The following is a 22,250-nucleotide window of genomic DNA, read 5'->3' on the forward strand; positions in this document are numbered from 1 at the left end:
CTTGATGCTTTTTTTTTTATACTCCTTCTTATTTCAAATGAGCTCGAAATCTTGTCTTAAGGCGGCTCTTTAGCATAAGCTTTCAATCAACAATCCCAAACCAGTTGGTTCAAGTTGTTAAGTGTTGAGACACTCTTAAAGATTTACTAACTCAAGCCTCTCTCCTTAACACATTCAATCACAGGCATATAACATTGAAATTTTATTTGGATAGTGGTGTCCAGCACCTCTTTGGGTTGCTAAATGTTCTGTTATAGAGCTACTCTTGATTGTGAGTTTTCAATCGATAATCCCGAGTTAGTTAACTCAAGTTATCGGGTGATGAAGCACCCTTCGGATTTACTAGCCCAAGTATGTCTCCTAACATCAATCACCACAGACACATATCCAAATTTTGTCATTGATGCCTAGCCTTCCATTCTTTTTCTTCTGTTTTCTTTATTGTCAAGGTTATTTGTGCTTTTACTTATAAAGTCTTGTGACCCTTAACCGACTAGTCTTGTATAAGCAAGCATTCTTTTGAATTTCTTGAGCCTTGATTCTTTCACAATAAATGTATATATGCTAGCACTTTTCTTATGGGACAACATGATTCTTTTTAAGCTAGAATTCTCTCTGTTCTTGCTCAAACTACATCTTTTATTCCATTCACGAGTAAAAGTACTTAAGACAAGCAACCATTCCAAACCTGTGAGTGGTGATGCATGGAATGGGCAACATAAAAGAAAATGCAAAAGAAAATGCATCCTAGAAGGTATACCATATTTCAGACATACATCTTCTTTATTTATTAAAGTATAAAGAAAAACAAAGGAACTTCACCACCTTTAGTCTTCATGTCCCTTTTTCTTTGCTTGATTCTCCTTGCTTTCCTTTGCCCTTTGAATCTTCTTTCTTTTTCTTTCTCAGCTCTCCTTGTTGTTTCGTTGCTGAGTCCCCCTTTGGATCTTCTTTCTTTTTCCTTCTTAGTTCTCTTTGTTGTTTTGTTGTTGAATCCCCCTCTTCTCTTTGCCATACTCCTGAGCTTATCATTGTTTCCTTTAGCCTCTGAGCATTAAATCTCACCCTTGCAAGTTCCTGTTCTTCAAATATCTTGCGAGCTTCATTAAAACTTTTAATTTGTGGGTTGAGTAATGGGGGTGCTCCACAAAGGTAACTGAGCTTTTCTTGGGTGCATATATCATAGTCAAGTCTGTCCTTATGCCTGGCTTCCCTGAACATTCTGCTTTCATTGAAATCTTTGTGAAATGTATCATGTCTAGCATCCAACCTATGGAGAAGCTCCCTTTGCTGAGCTTGCTCTTTTCTTAGTTGAGCTTGTTCTTGTATTACTTTCTCCATGGCTCTTTCATATTCAGCAGTTGAATTGTTGATGGCTTCATGCATCTTGGCATATTGTTCTTGTTGTAGTTCCATCATGTGTGTTTGGTATTCATTTTGTTGGTTCATCCATTGAACTTGAATCCCTCTTTGTTGATCCATCAACTGCCAAAGGTCCCTTTGTTGTTGAGCTTGTTCCTCTTGGCTTCTTTGAATTTGTGAGTATTGCCCAGAGATTCCTTCCAAGGCGGCTTAGAGTTGGTTCATGTTTAAGGTATGGGATTCTTCCATTTCTTGAGGCTCCTCCTCTTGTCTTGCTTCTTTCCTTTTCTTCCTTATTGCTAAAGGTTGCCTTTCCAATTGGGTTGTGGTGACAAATTCCAACCTTTCTCGGGTGAGAGGTTTTCCAATAGAGACCACATCAGTTTCTTCAAATTCTTCCAGAGGCACTCTAGCTTCACATAAGCGCAGAATAGTACTAGGATATCCTAGCCAGCTGTCCTGTTTGACCTTTTGAGCTATGTCAATGATGTTCTTGGCTATAATTTCTCCAACATTGATTTCCCCTCCTTTCATTATGCAGTGGATCATTATTGCTCTATTCACTGTCACCTCAGAATTATTTGAAGTGGAGATCAATGATCTCCTCACTATGTCATGCCATCCTTTTGCTTGAGGTATGAAATCACCTCTCCGAAGTTTGAGTGCTTGTCCATGTGAATCCAATACCCAATCCGTGCCTACTCTGCATAAGTCACTTACCACATCCATATATCTTGGGTCATTTTCAACCCTTTCTTCATAGCTAGCTTGTTTGAACCGTTTTGGCTTGACCTTTAGCACCCTGTTGATGGTGTCCGGACTAAAATCAACAGTCACACCTCTTACATAACTCATGTATGGTTCTTCATCATCAAATTCTCTTATCACATTAGTGTAGAACTCATGGATGAGAAGCATGCTCACTTCTTGAGGTTGGTTACAGAGAAGCTCCCATCCCCTTTTCCTGATTATTTTTTGTATCTCAGAGTATTCCTCTTTCCTTAGCTTTAAAGGCAACTCCGGAACAACATCTTTGCTTGACATCCAACTAAATATGCGCTCATTGTGTTTGGATTTGAATCTTCTTTGATCAAAGGTGTCTTGTCCTTCATCTTTTATGGGTTGCTTGTCCCTCCTATCCCTTAATGATGAGGCCATTGAGATTCACTTGCAATGGTTGAATCTCCCCAACACCAAACTTAGTTGAATGCTTGTCCTCAAGCATAAAGAAAATGTCTGTGAATGGGGTGAGATATATGATGACAAGGTAAATTAGACAAGCTAGAAAATGATGGTGAGGGGGAATGGGGTGGTTCGGTTAGATTGAGAGATGGAGTGCATCATGAGTGTTATTGGGTAAAGATTAGGTCCAAAGTTGACATTTGTGGAGTTGGAAGTAGAGTGTGAATTCGGCTGGTGAAATGAGGTGATGGAGAGGTATAAGGACGAGTGAGGAGAAAGTGAGGTTTGATGAATATGGTGGAAGTATTTAAAGTGATGTTTGGTGGGGGGGGGGGGGGAAACGGTTTTTGGTGATTTCCGTGGTGGGATGCATGGTCCTAGTGGTTCGGTCATAGCATGGGGAGCATGCTTCCTTGTGCCCAATGCATGTTGAGTTGTTTTTTCCAATGCACAAAGTTCAAGACTCATGTGACTTTCTCTTTCTTGTGTATCCGTGACCTCCCTCCAAGATTCCCCATCACTTCTTTCTTTCTTTCCTGCAACAAAATTCCAAAATCTTGAGATTCTTAAAGTGACATTACTAGCTAACAACTTATGATGATATTCCTATGTAAAGTTGACAAAAATTAAAATTTATGAATTGATTCCCTACTCTACTTTTTCTAGCATTATTGATGTATGTAAAGACACCAAACTTAGTTTGTGACCAAGTGTTCTATGGAGTTAACTCCAAAGATGGCCACACCAAACTTAGTATCTTACCTACATTGTGTGCTATTTCAATCTCTTTTTCTCGGTTTTTTTTTTTTTTGAAGAATAAACTCTCTTATTGACTACTAAAGCAAATAAAAGAGAACTCATGTGCATGGGTTGCCTCCTATGAAGCGCTTGTTTATTGTCCTTAGCTTGACAGTGCAACTTCCTTGCTCATGTTAGCATTTGCACACTTTCTTCCTTGCTCCAGGGACCACCAAAATAATGCTTCACCCTATGTCCATTAGCTGTGAAGGTTTGTTTTGAGGCTTCATCAAGTAATTCGACATAGCCATGAGGTGATACTTTGATGATGGTGTATGGGCCAGTCCATCTAGACCTCAGCTTCCCAGGGAAAATCTTCAATCTTGAGTTGAATAACAACACCCTTTGGCCTGGTTCGAATGTTCTTTGAGAGATCCTCTTATCATGCCATCTCTTTGCTCTCTCTTTGTATATTCTGGCATTTTCATATGCCTCCAATCTGAACTCCTCCAGTTCATTGAGTTGTAGCAACCTCTTCTCTCCTGCTGCTTGAGCATCTAAATTCAGAAGTTTAGTGGCCCAAAAGGCCTTATGTTCAAGCTCCACAGGGAGGTGGCATGCCTTTCCATACACCAGCTGAAATGGAGATTTTTCTATGGGTGTCTTGAAGGCTGTCCTGTATGCCCAAAGTGCATCATCCAGCTTCCTAACCCAATCCTTTCTTGTTGTTCCCACAGTTTTCTCCAAAATCCTTTTTAGCTCTCTGTTGGCAAGTTCAGCTTGCCCATTGGTTTGTGGGTGATATGGGGTAGCTACTTTGTGAGTAACACCATATTTGTGGAGTAAAGAATTTAGTTGCTTGTTGCAGAAGTGGCTTCCCCCATCACTTATAAGTCCTTTGGGCACTCCAAATCTAGTGAAGATGTTCTTCTTGAGGAATTGCAAGACCACGTTGGTATCACATGTGGTGGTGGCTATTGCTTCTACCCATTTGGAGACATACTCTACTGCTACCAAAATGTATTTGAATGTGTAAGATAGAGGAAAAGGTCCCATGAAGTCTATTCCCCACAGATCAAAGAGTTCCACTTCCAAAATGAACTTTTGAGGCATCTCATTTTTCTTTGACAAACCCCCTGTTCTTTGACATTCATTGCATTGGCTCACAAACTCTCTAGCATCCTTGAAGATTGAAGGCCAGTAGAAACCACTTTGAAGGACCTTTGCAGCCGTTCTTTTGGCCCCAAAATGACCACCATAACTAGAGTTGTGACAATGCCATAGTATGTTCTTCATCTCACCCTCTGACACACATCTTCTTATCATTCCATCTGGGCATCTTTTGAACAAGAATGGTTCATCCCAGAAGAAGAACTTAGCCTCATGTAGCAGCTTCTTAACTTGTTGTTTTGTGTACTCTTGTGGAATGATTCTTCCCGCCTTGTAGTTGGCCATATCTGCAAACCAAGGGACATGTTGAATTTGTAAGAGATGCTCATCTGGAAATTCTTCATTTATTGATGGAAGGTTGTCCTAGCATACATCTTGTGGTAGCCTTGATAAGTGGTCAGCAACTTGATTTTCATTGCCCTTTCTATCTTTTATCTCAATGTCAAACTCTTGTAGGAGTAGCACCCATCTGATTAGCCTTGGTTTGGCATCCTGTTTTGACATAAGATACTTAAGAGCAGCATGGTCAGTATACACTAAGACTTTAGATCCAATCAAATATTGTCTAAACTTATCAAAAGCATATACCACAGCTAGTAGCTCTTTCTCTGTTGTGGTGTAGTTTTTTTGAGCTTCATTCAATACCTTACTTGCATAGTAGATAACATGAAGCTTCTTTTCCTTCCTCTGCCCCAACACAGCACCAATTGCAAGGTTACTTGCATCACACATGAGTTCAAAAGGTAGTCCCCAACTTGGGGGTGTGATGATTGGTGCTGTGGTGAGCTTAGCTTTTAGAGTTTCAAAAGCCTGTTTACACTCATCATCAAAGAGAAAAGGATTGTCTACCACCAGCAAATTGTTTAGTGGCTTTGCTATTTTGGAAAAATCTTTGATGAATCTCCTATAGAATCCAGCATGCCCTAAGAAACTTCTAACGGCTTTCACACTAGTTGGCAAAGGAAGTTTTTCTATAATTTCTACTTTTGCCTTGTCAACTTCTATACCCTTTCTTGAAATTTTGTGACCAAGAACGATGCCTTCGGGTACCATGAAATGGCATTTCTCCCAATTCAAAACTAAATTTGTTTCTTGGCATCTTTTCAAGACTAGGGTAAGATGGTGCAAGCAAGTATTGAATGAATCACCAAAAACAGAGAAATCATCCATGAATACTTCAATAAATTTTTCTACCATGTCTGAGAAGATTGATAGCATGCATCTTTGAAAGGTAGCTGGGGCATTACACAGTCCAAATGGCATTCTCCTGTATGCAAAGACTCCAAAGGGACAAGTAAAGGAAGTCTTCTCTTGATCCATGGGGTCAACCACTATCTGGTTATACCCAGAATATCCATCAAGAAAACAGTAATAGGCATGGCCAGCCAACCTTTCAAGCATCTGGTCAATGAAAGGGAGAGGAAAGTGATCTTTTCGTGTGGCATCACTCAGCCTCCTATAGTCTATGCACATCCTCCACCCTGTCACTGTTCGTGTTGGAATAAGCTCATTATTCTCATTAACAATGACAGTCATCCCCCCTTTCTTAGGTACTACTTGCACTGGACTGACCCACGGGCTGTCAGATATAGGGTAGATGATCCCAACTTTACACAACTTCAGGACTTCCTTTTGAACAACCTCCTTCATTGTGGGATTCAATCTTCTTTGGGGTTGTACTACTGGTTTGGAATTCTCCTCTAAAAGTATCTTGTGCATGCATACGGCAGGGCTTATGCCTTTCAAGTCATCAATGGTCCATCCCAACGCCTCTTTGTGAGCTTTCAATACTACAAGGAGCTTTTCTTCTTCCTCTGCACTCAATGTAGAATTTATGATCACTGGGAAGCTGTCCTTTTCACCAAGAAATGCATATTTAAGATGAGGGGGTAGTGGTTTCAACTCTTGTTGTGGTGCCTCTTCTTTCATAGCTTCACTTGGTTCCTCTGATGCTTCCAATTTGTTCTCTTCTTGTCCTTTAACGTTCTGGACTTCCTCTTGTTTCACTTGATGGTTTGTGTCAAGTACCTCTTCAACCAACGAATCCACTACATCAATCCTCATGCAACTTTCTTTCTCAACGGGGTGTTGCATTGCTTTGAAAACATTTATGGTCATTTGCTCATCATGCACTCTAAAAATCATTTCCCCTTTTTCCACATCAATGATTGTTCTAGCTGTAGCCAAAAAGGGTCTACCAAGAATGACTGAATTGTTTCCCTCTTCATCCATGTCTAGGACCACAAAATCAGCTAGGAATATGAAGTTTCCCACCTTCACCAAGAGGTTCTCAACTACTCCATTTGGTATTTTGATGGATCTGTCAGCAAGTTGGAGTGACATCCTTGTGGGTTTAAGCTCTTCAATCATCATTTTCTTCATCATGGTAAGGGGCATTAGGTTAATGCTTGCTCCCAGGTCACAAAGTGATTTATCAATGGCCATGCTCCCAATCGTGCAGGGTATGAGGAAGCTGCCAGAATCTTTGAGTTTTGGGGGTAGCCCTTTTTGAATGATGGCACTACACTCTTGAGTGAGAATCACCGTTTCTTTTTCTTGCCAACTTCTCTTCTTGGTGATCAATTCCTTAAGAAACTTTGCATACAATGGCATCTGTTCCAGAGCTTCTGCTAATGGGATGTTGATTTCAAGTTTCTTGAAGATTTCTAAGAACCTTGGGAATTGTTGGTCCTTTGCTCCTTTATGTATTCTAGTTGGGTACGGAAGCTTTGGTACATAAGCTTTTATTCTTTCATTTTTGTTTTCTTGTTGTAGATTCACATTCTCCTTGCTATCATGGTTGCTTACTTGATTGGGTGATTTGCCTTGTGGCTTGACAGCCTCTTTGCCTTTGTTAGATGTTGAAGCCTTTTCTTCATCCTGCCTTTCCGCTTGTATTTCCACTGTGTCTCACTCTTTGGGTTTTATTGCTTCTTTATTCGAACTTTCACCAACTACCTTGCCACTCCTTAACTGCAGAGCTTTACATTCTTCTCTTGGGTTGGGTATTGTGTCACTTGGGAGAATATTGGTTGGTCGCTCGGCTTGTTTGGCTAATTGTCCCACTTGTCTCTCAATATTCTTCATGGTGACCTCATGTTCCTTTTGTCCCTTAGCTAAGGCTTGAGTGGTTTGAGCAAGTGCTTGCAAGGTTGCTTCAAGATTTGAGATTCTGGTCTCATGATGGTCAGTTGGGGGTATGATGGGGGTTGATTGTTGTTGGAAGTTGTTGGGCGGATTAGTGTGGTAATTTTGTGAGTTGGATGTTGGTGCAGGAAAGTTATTTTGGTGAGTTTGTGAATTATGATGGGGTGGTTGATATGTGTTTTGTGTTTTTCTATATTGGTTAGTGTTGTTGGCATGGTGATTTTGGTTATTTGTGTTACGGGTGTGATTGTGGTTGTTATTCTTTTGCCAATGGTTTTCACCCCACTTTAGATTGGGATGATTTTTCCAAGATGGGTTGTATGTATCGCCATGAAATTCATCCTGAGAATTTGAAGTATTCTGCATGTACTGAACTTGTTCTTGTGGTTGTTCAACAGTGGTCCCTTCACCTTGGTTCCATTCAAGTAATGATTGATTTGTTGTGTTCACTGATGCAAGTTGCAAACCATCCATTCTCTTTGTTATCATTTCCATTTGTTGTTGTATTTGTTGGTGCATTAACTTATTTTGTGCCAAGATAGCATCAACACCTTCAAGCTCCATTACACCTTTCTTTGGGGTCGGGTTATGTTGCCTCTCTGATGAGTAATAATACTGATTGTTTGCAACAATCTCAATGAGGTCTTGAGCCTCCTCGGTAGTTTTCATCATGTTGAGTGATCCTCATGATGAGTAGTCTAGTCCCTTCCTTGCTTCTAAGCTTAAGCCTTCATAGAAGTTTTGGAGTTTGACCCTCACTAAACATGTCAGGTGGACATCTTCTCATTAGTGCCTTATATCTTTCCCATGCTTTATACAATGATTCTCCCTCCATTTGCCTGAAAGTTTGAACCTCTGTCTTCAACTTGATGATTCTTTGAGGAGGGTAGAACTTTGCTAGAAATCTGCCCATCACGTCATTCCAATTGTTGAGGCTTTCCTTGGGAAATGATTCTAGCCATTGAGTGGCTTTGTCCCTCAAAGAAAATGGGAATAGCAGCAACTTGTAGACATCTGGATGCACTCCATTTGTCTTCACTGTATTGCATATCCTCAGAAAAACAGATAGATGTTGATTTGGGTCTTCAAGAGGTCCCCCTCCATAAGAGCAGTTGTTTTGTACCAAAGTGATGAGCTGAGGTTTCAACTCAAAGTTATGGGCATGAACATTTGGTGTAGCAATACTGCTCCCACAATGTCTTGGATCAGGGATAGTATACGAAGATAACACCCTTCTAGGTGGTCCATCATTGTTGTTGACCCCTCCATGAGGATTTTGCATCTCATCCTCCATGACTAGATCTTCTCCCTCTGACTCCTCTTCACCAACTATTCCCTTCCCTCTTTCTACTCTTCTTACCCTTCGGAGGGTTCTCTCGTCCTCAATATTAAGTCTATTAGCTCCTGACATACACAAATAAAACCCAAAATCACAAGTGAAACACTCTAGAACTAGAGTGGAATTAGAGTTAGTGAAGCAAAGTATCAAACAGTTAGTGGGCTTAACAAAAATACTAAAAAAAATGCTTAATCTAAACCACCTTTCACTTAATCATTGTCAATCTTTTCCAATCCCCGGCAACGGCGCCAAAAACTTGATACGCAAAAATTTGATTTCACGTATAACCGGAAAGTATACCGGGTCGTATCAAGTAATAGAACTCACTAAGAGTGAGGTCGATCCCACGGAGATTGGTAGATTAAGCAACTTTAGTTTAATGATGGATTTAGTCAAGCAAACATGGTTTTGATTTTATGAGCATTGTGATTTTTGAACATAATTGCAGGAATTTAAATGGCAAGGAATTTAAAGAACTGAAATATAGAAATTAAATGAAAGTACATAACTGAAACTTAAAATGCAAGAAACTTAAATGACATCAAAGATAAATTGCAAGGAATTAAAGGTTGCAGAAATTTAAAGAGCATAAGAGCAAAGAGCAAGAAATAAAGAGACAGAATGTAGATGACAAGAATAATAAATTGCAAGAATGTAGAAGGGAAATGGGGTAATGGGTGTTCAAACAACTAAGAGCAAAAGAAATAAGAATTGATGATGGAAAAGATCATTAGGGATCAGAGATGCAAGTTTTCATGAATTGATGTTAGTCAAATCCTTTTCAATCATGGGTATAGATCCATGGCAAGTGGGTAATTGAATCCCAATCTCTTGGTGATTCAGTTTCTCTCAACATAACCAATTGCCACTCTCGTGATCTAGTTGTTCATGAGAAGAGATGAAGCTCAATTCTAATCCAGCCACACAACTCCCATAATCTCAACCAAGGAAAGTTACATCTCACATACCAACCAAGGTGTATTGATTAAGGAAATCATGAAAGGATGAACTCTAAACTGAATTATGTGGCTCATTCCTCAAATTCACTACACAATTCACATAGATTAACCCCTCTCTCGATGGTGGTTGAATCTTTGAAGAACAAGAGTTTCCTCTTTGGATTAACCACTTGAATTGAGGAGGAAAAGAGGAGTTCATCAATGCATTCAAACAAGCAGAGCTCTTCCCCCTAATGAAAGTGGGGTTTAGTGAATCATAGCTCCAATTTCAATAACAATTGCCATCAACAAAAACTAAACTAAGTGTAAAGAAAAGAAGAAGAAGAATAAGGAAATGCTTAAACTTAAAACTGAAGAAGAGAAGTTCCAAGAAAAACCCAAAATAGCTCTCCGGGTATCCTCCCGGAAGTGCTAGAGAGTTCTCCAAGTAAAAGTGCTAAAAGTATAAAATTCTAAGTGTCAAAAGTCCCCCTAAAGTACAAACTCAATCTCTATTTATATTAGTACCAAAACTCTTTCAAAGATCTTTAATTGGGTTAGTAATATGGGCTTCCTCTTTGTTGAATTCTTGGCTCAATGGAAGAAGTGTTGCTAGACTTGGAAGGAGGAGTTCATTCAACATGCTTCTGGCCCAATGGCTTGGCGTTTTTGCCAATAACGCTAGCCTTAATGCACGTTGGCAACGTGCATCATATTTTCCTGGGAGTGAACTTTCAGACTTGGGCGTTGCTAGCCCAAGTTGTTGCTAACAACTTGCTTTTCTCTTTCTTGACTCTACTTTCATGCTAAATGTAGCCCAGCATTTGAGTGTCAATTCTCTGCTTCAATATGGACTATTATACATCATTGGAAAGCTCTTGATGTCTACTTTCCAATGCCACTGGAATCACCTCATTTGGACTTTCCTAGCTCAAGTTATGCTTCCTCAAAGAAGGTAGGGTCAAGCTGCCAAGTTGTTGCCAAAAACGCACCTATCCTCCCACGTTGGCAACGTGCCTAGCCTCCCAAGGCAGAGACATGAGGCTGGCGTTGTCACCAAACACGCCCCCTTGTTAGCACGTTGGCAACGTGCTCGTGCTCCCTCCAGGGCTAATCTCTAGCCTTCAATTTTGCTTGTCACGTTGCCTTAGAAAACGCCTTTAGAAGCTGGCGTTGGCAACGTGCTCGAGTGCTTCTTCATGTGAGCTTCCTTGCCTAACTTTGCTTGCTGCGTTGCCCCCAAACACGCCTTTGGAAGCTGGCGTTGGCAACGTGCTCGAGCCTTCCTCAAGGCTCTATGCTTGTTGCTTGGCGTTGTCCTTGAACACGCCTATGCTTCCTGGCGTTGGCAACGTGGTTGGGATCCAAGACTTGGTGCTTAGCCAAGCATTCCTTCCTGGCGTTGCCTTAAAACACGCCAATGAAAGTGGCGTTGGCAACGTGCTCCTATTTGTTGGCCCAGAATCTTGTCCCTGGCGTTGTTGATGAACACGCCAGTTCATTTCCAAGTTAGCAATGCTCTCGTGTGCCCATACTCTTAGCTTGCATGCGTTGCTGGTGCACGAAATTGTGATCACTACAACTTCGCACAACTGACCAGCAAGTGCACTGGGTCGTCCAAGTAATACCTTACGTAAGTAAGGGTCGATCCCACGGAGATTGTTGGTATGAAGCAAGCTATGGTCACCTTGTAAATCTCAGTCAGGCAGACTCAAATGGGTATAGATGATGAATAAAGCATAAAGATAAAGATAGAGATACTTATGTATATCATTGGTGAGAGCTTCAGATAGGCGTATGAAGATGCCTTCCCTTCCGTCTCTCTGCTTTCCTACTGTCTTCATCCAATCCTTCTTACTCCTTTCCATGGCAAGCTTATGCAAGGGTTTCACCGTTGTCAGTGGCTACCTCCCATCCTCTCAGTGAAAATGTTCCTATGCTCTGTCACAGCATATGGCTAATCAGCTGTCGGTTCTCGGTCAGGCCGGAATAGAATCCAGCGATTCTTTTGCGTCTGTCACTAACGCCCCGCCTGCTAGGAGTTTGAAGCACGTCACAGTCATTCAATCATTGAATCCTACTCAGAATACCACAGACAAGGTTAGACCTTCCGGATTCTCTTGAATGCCGCCATCAGTTCTCGCCTATACCACGAAGATTCCGGTTAAAAAATCCAAGAGATAAACACTAGAGCCTCTTATGCTTGTAGAACAAGAGTGGTTGTCAGTCACTTTGTTCATAGGTGAGAATGATGATGAGTGTCACGGATCATCACATTCATCAAGTTGAAGAACAAGTGATATCTTGGACAAAGAACAAGCGGAATTGAATAGAAGAACAATAGTAATTGCATTAATACTCGAGGTACAGCAGAGCTCCACACCTTAATCTATGGTGTGTAGAAACTCCACCGTTGGAAATACATAAGAACAAAAGTGATCATTGGTTTCGGCCCCAGAGAGGGAACCAGAAGAACCAAGATCAAAATACAATAGTAAAAGGTCCTATATATAGAGAACTAGTAGCCTAGGGTGTACAGAGATGAGTAAATGACATAAAAATCCACTTCCGGGCCCACTTGGTGTGTGCTTGGGCTGAGCAATGAAGCATTTTCGTGTAGAGACTCTTCTTGGAGTTAAACGCCAGCTTTTATGCCAGTTTGGGCGTTTAACTCCCATTTTGGTGCCAGTCCCTTAATCTATCTTGGAGTTAAACGCCGTTGAGAGCGCGCCAATTGGGCTTTTGTAGCTCCAGAAAATCCACTTCGAGTGCAGGGAGGTCAGAATCCAACAGCATCTGCAGTCCTTTTCAGTCTCTGAATCAGATTTTTGCTCAGGTCCCTCAATTTCAGCCAGAAAATACCTGAAATCACAGAAAAACACACAAACTCATAGTAAAGTCCAGAAAAGTGAATTTTAACTAAAAACTAATAAAAATATACTAAAAACTCAACTAAAACTACTAAAAACATACTAAAAACAATGCCAAAAAGGGTACAAATTATCCGCTCATCACAACACCAAACTTAAATTGTTGCTTGTCCCCAAGCAACTGAAAATCAAATAAGATAAAAAGAAGAGAATATACTATAGACTCCAAATTATCAATGAAACTTAGCTCCAAATTAGATGAGCGGGACTAGTAGCTTTTTGCCTCCAAACAGTTTTGGCATCTCACTTTATCCTTTGAAATTCAGAATGATTGGCTTCTTTAGGAACTCAGAATCCAGATAGTGTTATTGATTCTCCTAGTTAAGTATGATGATTCTTGAACACAGCTACTTATTGAGTCTTGGCCGTGGCCCAAAGCACTCTGTCTTCCAGTATTACCACCGGATACATACATGCCACAGACACATAATTGGGTGAACCTTTTCAGATTGTGACTCAGCTTTGCTAGAGTCCCCAATTAGAGGTGTCCAGGGTTCTTAAGCACACTCTTTTTGCTTTGGATCACAACTTTATTTCTTTCTTTTTCTTTCTTTTTCTTTTTCTCCCCTTTTTCGTTTTTTTTTTTCGCTTGCTTCTCTCTTTTTTTGTATTCACTGCTTTTTCTTGCTTCAAGAATCATTTTTATGATTTTTCAGATCCTCAGTAACATGTCTCCTTTTTCATCATTCTTTCCAGAGCCAACAATTTTTAACATTCATGAACAACAAATTCAAAAGACATATGCACTGTTCAAGCATACATTCAGAGAACAAAAGTGTTGCCACCACATCAAACTAATTAAGCTAGTTTTAAAGATGAATTTGAAATCCTGTACTTCTTGTTCTTTTGTAATAAAAACAGTTTTCATTTAAGAAAGGTGATGGATTCATATTCATAGCTTTAAGGCATAGACACTAAGACACTAATGATCATAAGACACAAACATAGATAAACACAAGCATGAAAATTCGAAAAACAAGCAAATAAAGAACAAGGAGATTAAAGAACGGGTCCACCTCAGTGATGGCGGCTTGTTCTTCCTCTTGAAGATCCTATGGAGTGCTTGAGCTCCTCAATGTCTCTTCCTTGTCTTTGTTGCTCCTCTCTCATGATGAGAGGGGTCTCTTGTTTGCTCCATCCTTTTCTTAGTGATGGGCTTGAGGTCATGCCTTCTCAGTTGAACCGGCTTCCCTCTTGAACTTCTCTTCCATTGGGTGTCCTCTTCACAAATGTCTGTGAGGACTTGGTCCAACCTTTGATCAAAGTTGACCTTTCTTCATGGCCACAACTTCATGGAAGTGGTCTTGATGCACCCTTGAGATGAATCTCTCCATCTCTCATGACTCGGAGGTAGAAGCTTTTGCCTTCCCTTTCCTCTTTCTAGAGGTTTCTCCGGCCTTGGATGCCATAAATGGTTATGGAAAAACGAAAAGCAACGCTTTTACCACACCAAACTTAAAAGGTTTGCTCGTCCTCGAGCAAAAGAAGAAAGAAGAGAGTAGAAGAAGAAGAAATGGAGGAGATGGAGGTGGCTTGTGGTTCGGCCAAAATGGGGGAACAAGTGGTTTGATTATGAATGGTGAGGTAGGTGAAGAGAGGGGTAGGGTTCGGTCATGTAAGGGTGGGTTTGGGAGGGAAAGTGGTTTGAAGTGATTGGTGAATGGGTGAAGAAGAAGAGAGAGGGTGGTGGGGTAGGTGGGGATCCTGTGGGGTCCACAGATCCTGAGGTGTCAAGGAAAAGTCATCCCTGCACCAAGTGGCATTCAAAATCACGTTTTGAGCCATTTCTGGCGTTAAACGCCGGGCTGGTGCCCCTTTCTGGCATTTAACGCCAGGTTCTTGCCCTTTTCTGGCGTTTAACGCCAGTCTGGTGCCCCTTTCTGGCGTTAAACGCCCAGAATGGTGCCAGACTGGGCGTTAAACGCCCAACTGCTAGCCTCACTGGCGTTTAAACGCCAGTGGGTTCTTCCTCCAGGGTGTGCTGTTTTTCTTCCTGTTTTTCATTCTGTTTTTGCTTTTTCAATTGATTTTGTGTCTTCTTATGATCATCAACCTACAAAATAACAAAAAATAACAAAAGAAAATAGATAAAATATAACATTGGGTTGCCTCCCAACAAGCGCTTCTTTAATGTCAGTAGCTTGACAGAGGGCTCTCATGGAGCCTCACAGATACTCAGAGCAATGTTGGAACCTCCCAACACCAAACTTAGAGTTTGAATGTGGGGGTTCAACACCAAACTTAGAGTTTGGTTGTGGCCTCCCAACACCAAACTTAGAGTTTGACTGTGGGGGCTCTGTTTGACTCTAATTTGAGAGAAGCTCTTCATGCTTCTTCTCCATGGTGACAGAGGGATATCCTTGAGCCTTAAACACAAAGGATTCTTCATTCACTTGAATGATTAGTTCACCTCCATCAACATCAATCATAGCCTTTGCTGTGGCTAGGAAGGGTCTGCCAAGGATGATGGTTTCATCTATGCACTTCCCAGTCTCTAGGACTATGAAATCAGCAGGGATGTAATGGTCTTCAATCTTCACCAAAACATCCTCTACAAGTCCATAAGCTTGTTTTCTTGAGTTGTCTGCCATCTCTAGTGAGATTCTTGCAGCTTGTACCTCAAAGATCCTTAGCTTCTCCATTACAGAGAGAGGCATGAGGTTTACACTTGACCCTAAGTCACACAGAGCCTTCTTGAAGGTCATGGTGCCTATGGTACAAGGTACTGAAAACTTCCCAGGATCTTGTCTCTTTTGAGGTAATTTCTGCCTAGACAAGTCATCCAGTTCTTTGGTGAGCAAAGGAGGTTCATCCTCCCAAGTCTCATTTCCAAATAACTTGTCATTTAGCTTCATGATTGCTCCAAGGTATTTAGCAACTTGTTCTTCAGCGACATACTCATCCTCTTCAGAGGAAGAATCATGAAAGGCAGAAGTAAGTCCAATGGAATCTCTATGGTCTCATTTTGAGCCTCAGATTCCCATGGTTCCTCATTAGGGAACTCATTGGAGGTTGGTGCACGCCCATTGAGGTCTTCCTCAGTGGCGTTCACTTCCTCTCCTTCCTCTCCAAATTCGGCCATGTTGATGGCCTTGCACTCTCCTTTTGGATTTTCTTCTGTATTGCTTGGAAGAGTACTTGGAGGGAGTTCAGTAATTTTCTTGCTCAGCTGTCCCACTTGTGCCTCCAAATTCCTAATGGAGGACCTTGTTTCTGTCATGAAACTTTGAGTGGTTTTGATTAGATCAGAGACCATGGTTGCTAAGTCAGAGGGGTTCTGCTTAGAATTCTCTGTCTGTTGCTGAGAAGATGATGGAAAAGGCTTGCCATTGCTAAACCTGTTTCTTCCACCATTATTGTTATTGAAACCTTGTTGAGGTCTCTCTTGATTCTTCCATGAGAAATTTGGGTGATTTCTCCATGAAGAATTATAGGTGTTTCCATAGGGTTCTCCTAGGTAATTCACCTCTTCCATTGAAGGGTTCTCAGGATCATAAGCTTCTTCTTCAGATGAAGCATCCTTAGTACTGCTTGGTGCATTTTGCATTCCAGACAGACTTTGAGAAATCAAATTGACTTGTTGAGTCAATATCTTGTTCTGAGCCAGAATGGCATTCAGAGTGTCAATCTCAAGAACTCCTTTCTTCTGATTAGTCCCATTGTTCACAGGATTCCTTTCAGAAGTGTACATGAATTGGTTATTTGCAACCATTTCAATGAGCTCTTGAGCTTCTGTAGGCATCTTCTTCAGATGAAGAGATCCTCCAGCAGAGCTATCCAAAGACATCTTGGATAGTTCAGAGAGACCATCATAGAAAATACCTATGATGCTCCATTCAGAAAGCATGTCAGAAGGACATTTTCTGATTAATTGTTTGTATCTTTCCCAAGCTTCATAGAGGGATTCTCCATCCTTCTGTCTGAAGGTTTGGACTTCCACTCTAAGCTTATTCAATTTTTGAGGTGGAAAGAACTTTGCCAAAAAGGCATTGACTAGCTTTTCCCAAGAGTCCAGGCTTTCCTTAGGTTGAGAGTCCAACCATATTCTAGCTCTGTCTCTTACAGCAAAAGGGAATAGCATCAGTCTGTAGACCTCAGGGTCAACCCCATTAGTCTTGACAGTGTCACAGATTTGTAAGAATTCAGCTAAGAACTGATGAGGATCTTCCAATGGAAGTCCATGGAACTTGCAATTCTGTTGCATTAGAGAAACTAATTGAGGCTTAAGCTCAAAGTTGTTTGCTCCAATGGCAGTGATAGAGATGCTTCTCCCATAGAAGCAGGGAGTAGGTGCAGTAAAGTCACCCAGCACCTTCCTTGCATTGTTGGCATTGTTGTTATTTTCGGCTGCCATGGGTTCTTCTTCTTTGAAGATTTCTGTTAGGTTCTCTACAGAGAATTGTGCCTTAGCTTCTCTCAACTTTCGCTTCAAGGTCCTTTTCAGGTTCAGGGTCAGCTTCAACAAGAATGCCTTTGTCTTTGTTCCTGCTCATATGAAAGAGAAGAAAATAAGAAAATATGGAATCCTCTATGTCACAGTATAGAGATTCCTTAAGGTGTCAGAGGAAAAGAAAAGTAGAAGACAGAAGTAGAAAATTCGAACTTATCAAAGAAGATGGAGTTCGAATTTTGCATTAAGGAATAGAGTTAGTTCATAAATAGAAGGATGTGAGAAGAAGGGAAGTAATTTTCGAAAATTAAGTAAAAGATTTTGAAAACATTTTGAAAAACACTAATTGATTTTCGAAAACAAAAGTGGGAAAGAAGTAAAGTGATTTTTGAAAAAGATTTTGAAATTAGAAATTAAAAAGATTTGATTGAAAACTATTTTGAAAAAGATGTGGTTGAGAAGATATGATTGGTTTTTAAAAGATGTGATTAAAAAGATATGATTGAAAAGTTATGGTTTTAAAAAGATGTGATTGAGAAGATATGATTTGAAAACAATTTAAAAAAGATTTGATTTTAAAAAATTAATGACTTGCCTAACAAGAAAAGATATGATTCAAACATTAAACCTTTCTCAACAGAAAAGGCAACAAATTTGAGATGTTCAATCAAATCATTAATTGTTAGTAAGTATTTTTGAAAAAGGAAAGAAATTGATTTTGAAAACATTTGATTGAAAAGACATGATTTGAAAAAGATTTGATTTTGAAAAACTTTGAAAACTTGAAAAAAAATTGATTTTGAAAACAAAATCCTCCCCCTTGTGCCATCCTGGCGTTAAACGCCCAGAATGGTGCACATTCTGGCGTTTAACGCCCAAAACTCTACCCTTTTGGGCGTTAAACGCCCAGCCAGGTACCCTGGCTGGCGTTTAAACGCCAGTCTGTCTTCTTCACTGGGCATTTTTGAATGCCCAGCTTTTTCTGTATAATTCCTCTGCAGTATGTTCTGAATCTTTAATTCTCTGTATTATTGACTTGAAAAGACACAAATTAAAAATATTTTTGGATTTTTTATAATGAGGAAAAATCAAAATGCAACTATAAAATCAAATAACAATGCATGCAAGACACCAAACTTAGCAGTTTGTATACTACTGACACTAACAACATGAGAATGCATATGAGAAACACAAAACACTCAAGTCAATAGAATTCAAAGATCAAAACAAGGAAATCATCAAGAACAACTTGAAGATAAATGAAGACACATGCATAAATTTGAAAAATGCAAGAAGAACAGAAACATGCAATTGACACCAAACTTAAAATGAGACACTAGACTTAAACAAGAAATATTTTTTTTTTGTTTTTATGATTTTGTAATTTTTTTGGATTTTTCGAAAATTAAGTGGAAGAAGAAAATAAAGGTATCAAAATTCTTAATGAGAATTCCAGGAATCATGCAATGTTAGTCTAAAGCTTTAGTCTAAAGGAATTAGACATAGCTAGCTAAGCTTCAGCAGGACATTGCATTCAAGAGCTAAATTGATGATAATCAATCAGCTTTGGTGATGATAAGAACATCACCTTGAAACACTAGAATTCATTCTTAAGAACTCTGAAGAAAAATAATACCTAATCTAAGCAATAAGATGAACCGTCAGTTGTCCATACACAAGAACAATCCCCAGCAACGGCGCCAAAAACTTGGTGCACGAAATTGTGATCACTACAACTTCGCACAACTGACCAGCAAGTGCACTGGGTCGTCCAAGTAATACCTTACGTGAGTAAGGGTCGATCCCACGGAGATTGTTGGTATGAAGCAAGCTATGGTCACCTTGTAAATCTCAGTCAGGCAGACTCAAATGGGTATAGATGATGAATAAAGCATAAAGATAAAGATAGAGATACTTATGTATATCATTGGTGAGAGCTTTAGATAGGCGTATGAAGATGCCTTCCCTTCCGTCTCTCTGCTTTCCTACTGTCTTCATCCAATCCTTCTTACTCCTTTCCATGGCAAGCTTATGCAAGGGTTTCACCGTTGTCAGTGGCTACCTCCCATCCTCTCAGTGAAAATGTTCCTATGCTCTGTCACAGCATATGGCTAATCAGCTGTCGGTTCTCGGTCAGGCCGGAATAGAATCCAGCGATTCTTTTGCGTCTGTCACTAACGCCCCGCCTGCTAGGAGTTTGAAGCACGTCACAGTCATTCAATCATTGAATCCTACTCAGAATACCACAGACAAGGTTAGACCTTCCGGATTCTCTTGAATGCCGCCATCAGTTCTCGCCTATACCACGAAGATTCCGGTTAAAAAATCCAAGAGATAAACACTAGAGCCTCTTATGCTTGTAGAACAAGAGTGGTTGTCAGTCACTTTGTTCATAGGTGAGAATGATGATGAGTGTCACGGATCATCACATTCATCAAGTTGAAGAACAAGTGATATCTTGGACAAAGAACAAGCGGAATTGAATAGAAGAACAATAGTAATTGCATTAATACTCGAGGTACAGCAGAGCTCCACACCTTAATCTATGGTGTGTAGAAACTCCACCGTTGGAAATACATAAGAACAAAAGTGATCATTGGTTTCGGCCCCAGAGAGGGAACCAGAAGAACCAAGATCAAAATACAATAGTAAAAGGTCCTATATATAGAGAACTAGTAGCCTAGGGTGTACAGAGATGAGTAAATGACATAAAAATCCACTTCCGGGCCCACTTGGTGTGTGCTTGGGCTGAGCAATGAAGCATTTTCGTGTAGAGACTCTTCTTGGAGTTAAACGCCAGCTTTTATGCCAGTTTGGGCGTTTAACTCCCATTTTGGTGCCAGTTCCGGCGTTTAACGTTGGAATTTCTGAGGGTGACTTTGAACGCCGGTTTGGGCCATCAAATCTTGGGCAAAGTATGGACTATCATATATTGCTGGAAAGCCCAGGATGTCTACCTTCCAAAGCCGTTGAGAGCGCGCCAATTGGGCTTCTGTAGCTCCAGAAAATCCACTTCGAGTGCAGGGAGGTCAGAATCCAACAGCATCTGCAGTCCTTTTCAGTCTCTGAATCAGATTTTTGCTCAGGTCCCTCAATTTCAGCCAGAAAATACCTGAAATCACAGAAAAACACACAAACTCATAGTAAAGTCCAGAAAAGTGAATTTTAACTAAAAACTAATAAAAATATACTAAAAACTCAACTAAAACTACTAAAAACATACTAAAAACAATGTCAAAAAGGGTACAAATTATCCGCTCATCAGTTGCCAAGGAACACGCCCATGCTCTCCGAGCTCAACAACGTGCTCGAGCTTTCCTATGGTGCCAAAGTTGCTTGCTACGTTGCCAAGGAACACGCCTTCATAACTTGGCGTTGGCAACGTGCACCTCCCTTTCCTGGGCCAAGTTTTCCATTCAGCGTTGTTTGCCTGCGTTGTCCTCAAACACGCCAATGAAGTAGCACGTTGGCAACGTGCTCAAGCTCCTCCCTGGCCCAAGTTCCTCTAGCTCAGCGTTGCCTTAAACAACGCCTATACTCCCCACGTTGGCAACGCCCAAGTGTGTTCTCCAGGGCAGCCTTGGCGTTGCCTTCAACAACTCACCTTTTCTCCAAGTTGGCAACGCCAACAACTTCTCTTCTTCTTGCCCAGTTTGCTTCATTCTTGCTTCCCTGCTTTCTTGTTTCATCACCTATCATCAACAAGGGAAATAGCTTCAAAGTCTTACCAATTCATGCAATAAATTTCATGAGATTCATTCATACTCATTCATGTATGTATTCCTTAAATCATTTGCATGAATTTGGCTAAAATCAACATGTTCCTTGGTATTCTCATGCATGAAGACAAAACTCATAAAAAGACTTGTTTATTTAGAGAAAATGAATGAAACAAGGCTAAAACCAACTAAACTAACTAGCTAATATAGTAAATATGCAATTGCATCACCTACAAGCCTACATCTTTACACGTCCCAACAAAAAGCAAATAAAGTCATCAAAATAGGCGTTGATAGTAATTACAACCTCAGTTCACCCAACAGCAAGAACATGACAAACGGAAAAAAGATAAAGGCGCAATTTTTTCTTCAAAAAATCAAACGAATCAAGCAACAAGATGCAAAAGCCTTAGGAAGCTTCAACTGCCAAGGGAACATCAGAGAAGAAAAAGCCAAAAATCGCAGCAACAAAAAATTACAAAAAAGCGAAAAGGTTCAAACTTTTCCAAATACACACTCAAACAAAAACCCTACTGTACCAGGAAGTAGAATAATGCAAGCAAAAAAGAGAAGATGAACCAACCTGAAAAAGGAGAAGCGTGTGGAGAGCGAAGATGAAGAGATCAGGAGTTGCCGTCGAAAGCAAAAAGAGCACCCACAATCGCCAAACAATGTCACAAAGAAAAATGCGAAAGGGCAGACGACAGACGAAAACAACAAAAGTGAGAAAAAAAGGGGAAGTTACAGAAAGAAGAAACCATCTCCGTGTGTGAAGTTCAAAATAAAAGAAGCAAGAGAAACGGGGCATTGACAACCAATTAATGGGGGCATTAAAAACCCTCGCACATTCCCAAGGCCAGGGCACTAACGCAAAAGCACGTGCTTTCAGAGGAAACGGAATAGAAACATTCTGCATTCAAAAAAGGAGAACTCTACAAAAAAGAAATCGACAAAATGCTCGAGTTCGGCTTCACCAAAGAAGGATCGAAGTCCTGAAACTAAAGACTCAACCTCAAAAAGGAAGACCGAGCTCGAGCAGGGGCACTGTTCATACCCTGGGTCGAGCTGTCTGACCCAGAATGTTCTACAGACAAAGCGATCGACCTCTTCAGGTCAAGATAACTCGACCTCTTCTCAAAGAGCTCGGTCAAGTCACAGGAAAGCCCAACAAAGGGCCCAAATAGAGGAACACGTCCCAAATCCAAGGGCAGCCCAAGCCCGTAGAGATAAAGGCGGTTCCCTTGAAGATAAGATGACCCCACTTGAAGATAAGATAAAGATAAGATAAGATAACTAACTTATCTTATCTAAGAAGGTCATTCTACGACATTATAA

The 22,250-nt window shown here is 40.5% G+C and overlaps 1 non-coding gene across 1 annotated transcript; it reads left to right on the top strand.

The window, feature by feature from the left end:
• Positions 1-16,647: 16,647 nt before the first annotated feature.
• On the top strand, positions 16,648-16,755 carry LOC130972529 (small nucleolar RNA R71). Its single transcript, XR_009083691.1, has one exon. It is a non-coding gene; the product is annotated as a small nucleolar RNA R71 (small nucleolar RNA).
• The last annotated feature ends 5,495 nt before the right edge of the window (positions 16,756-22,250 follow it).

The sequence above is a fragment of the Arachis stenosperma genome, chromosome 3, assembly GCF_014773155.1.
Source record: "Arachis stenosperma cultivar V10309 chromosome 3, arast.V10309.gnm1.PFL2, whole genome shotgun sequence".
Taxonomy (NCBI): Eukaryota; Viridiplantae; Streptophyta; class Magnoliopsida; order Fabales; family Fabaceae; genus Arachis; species Arachis stenosperma.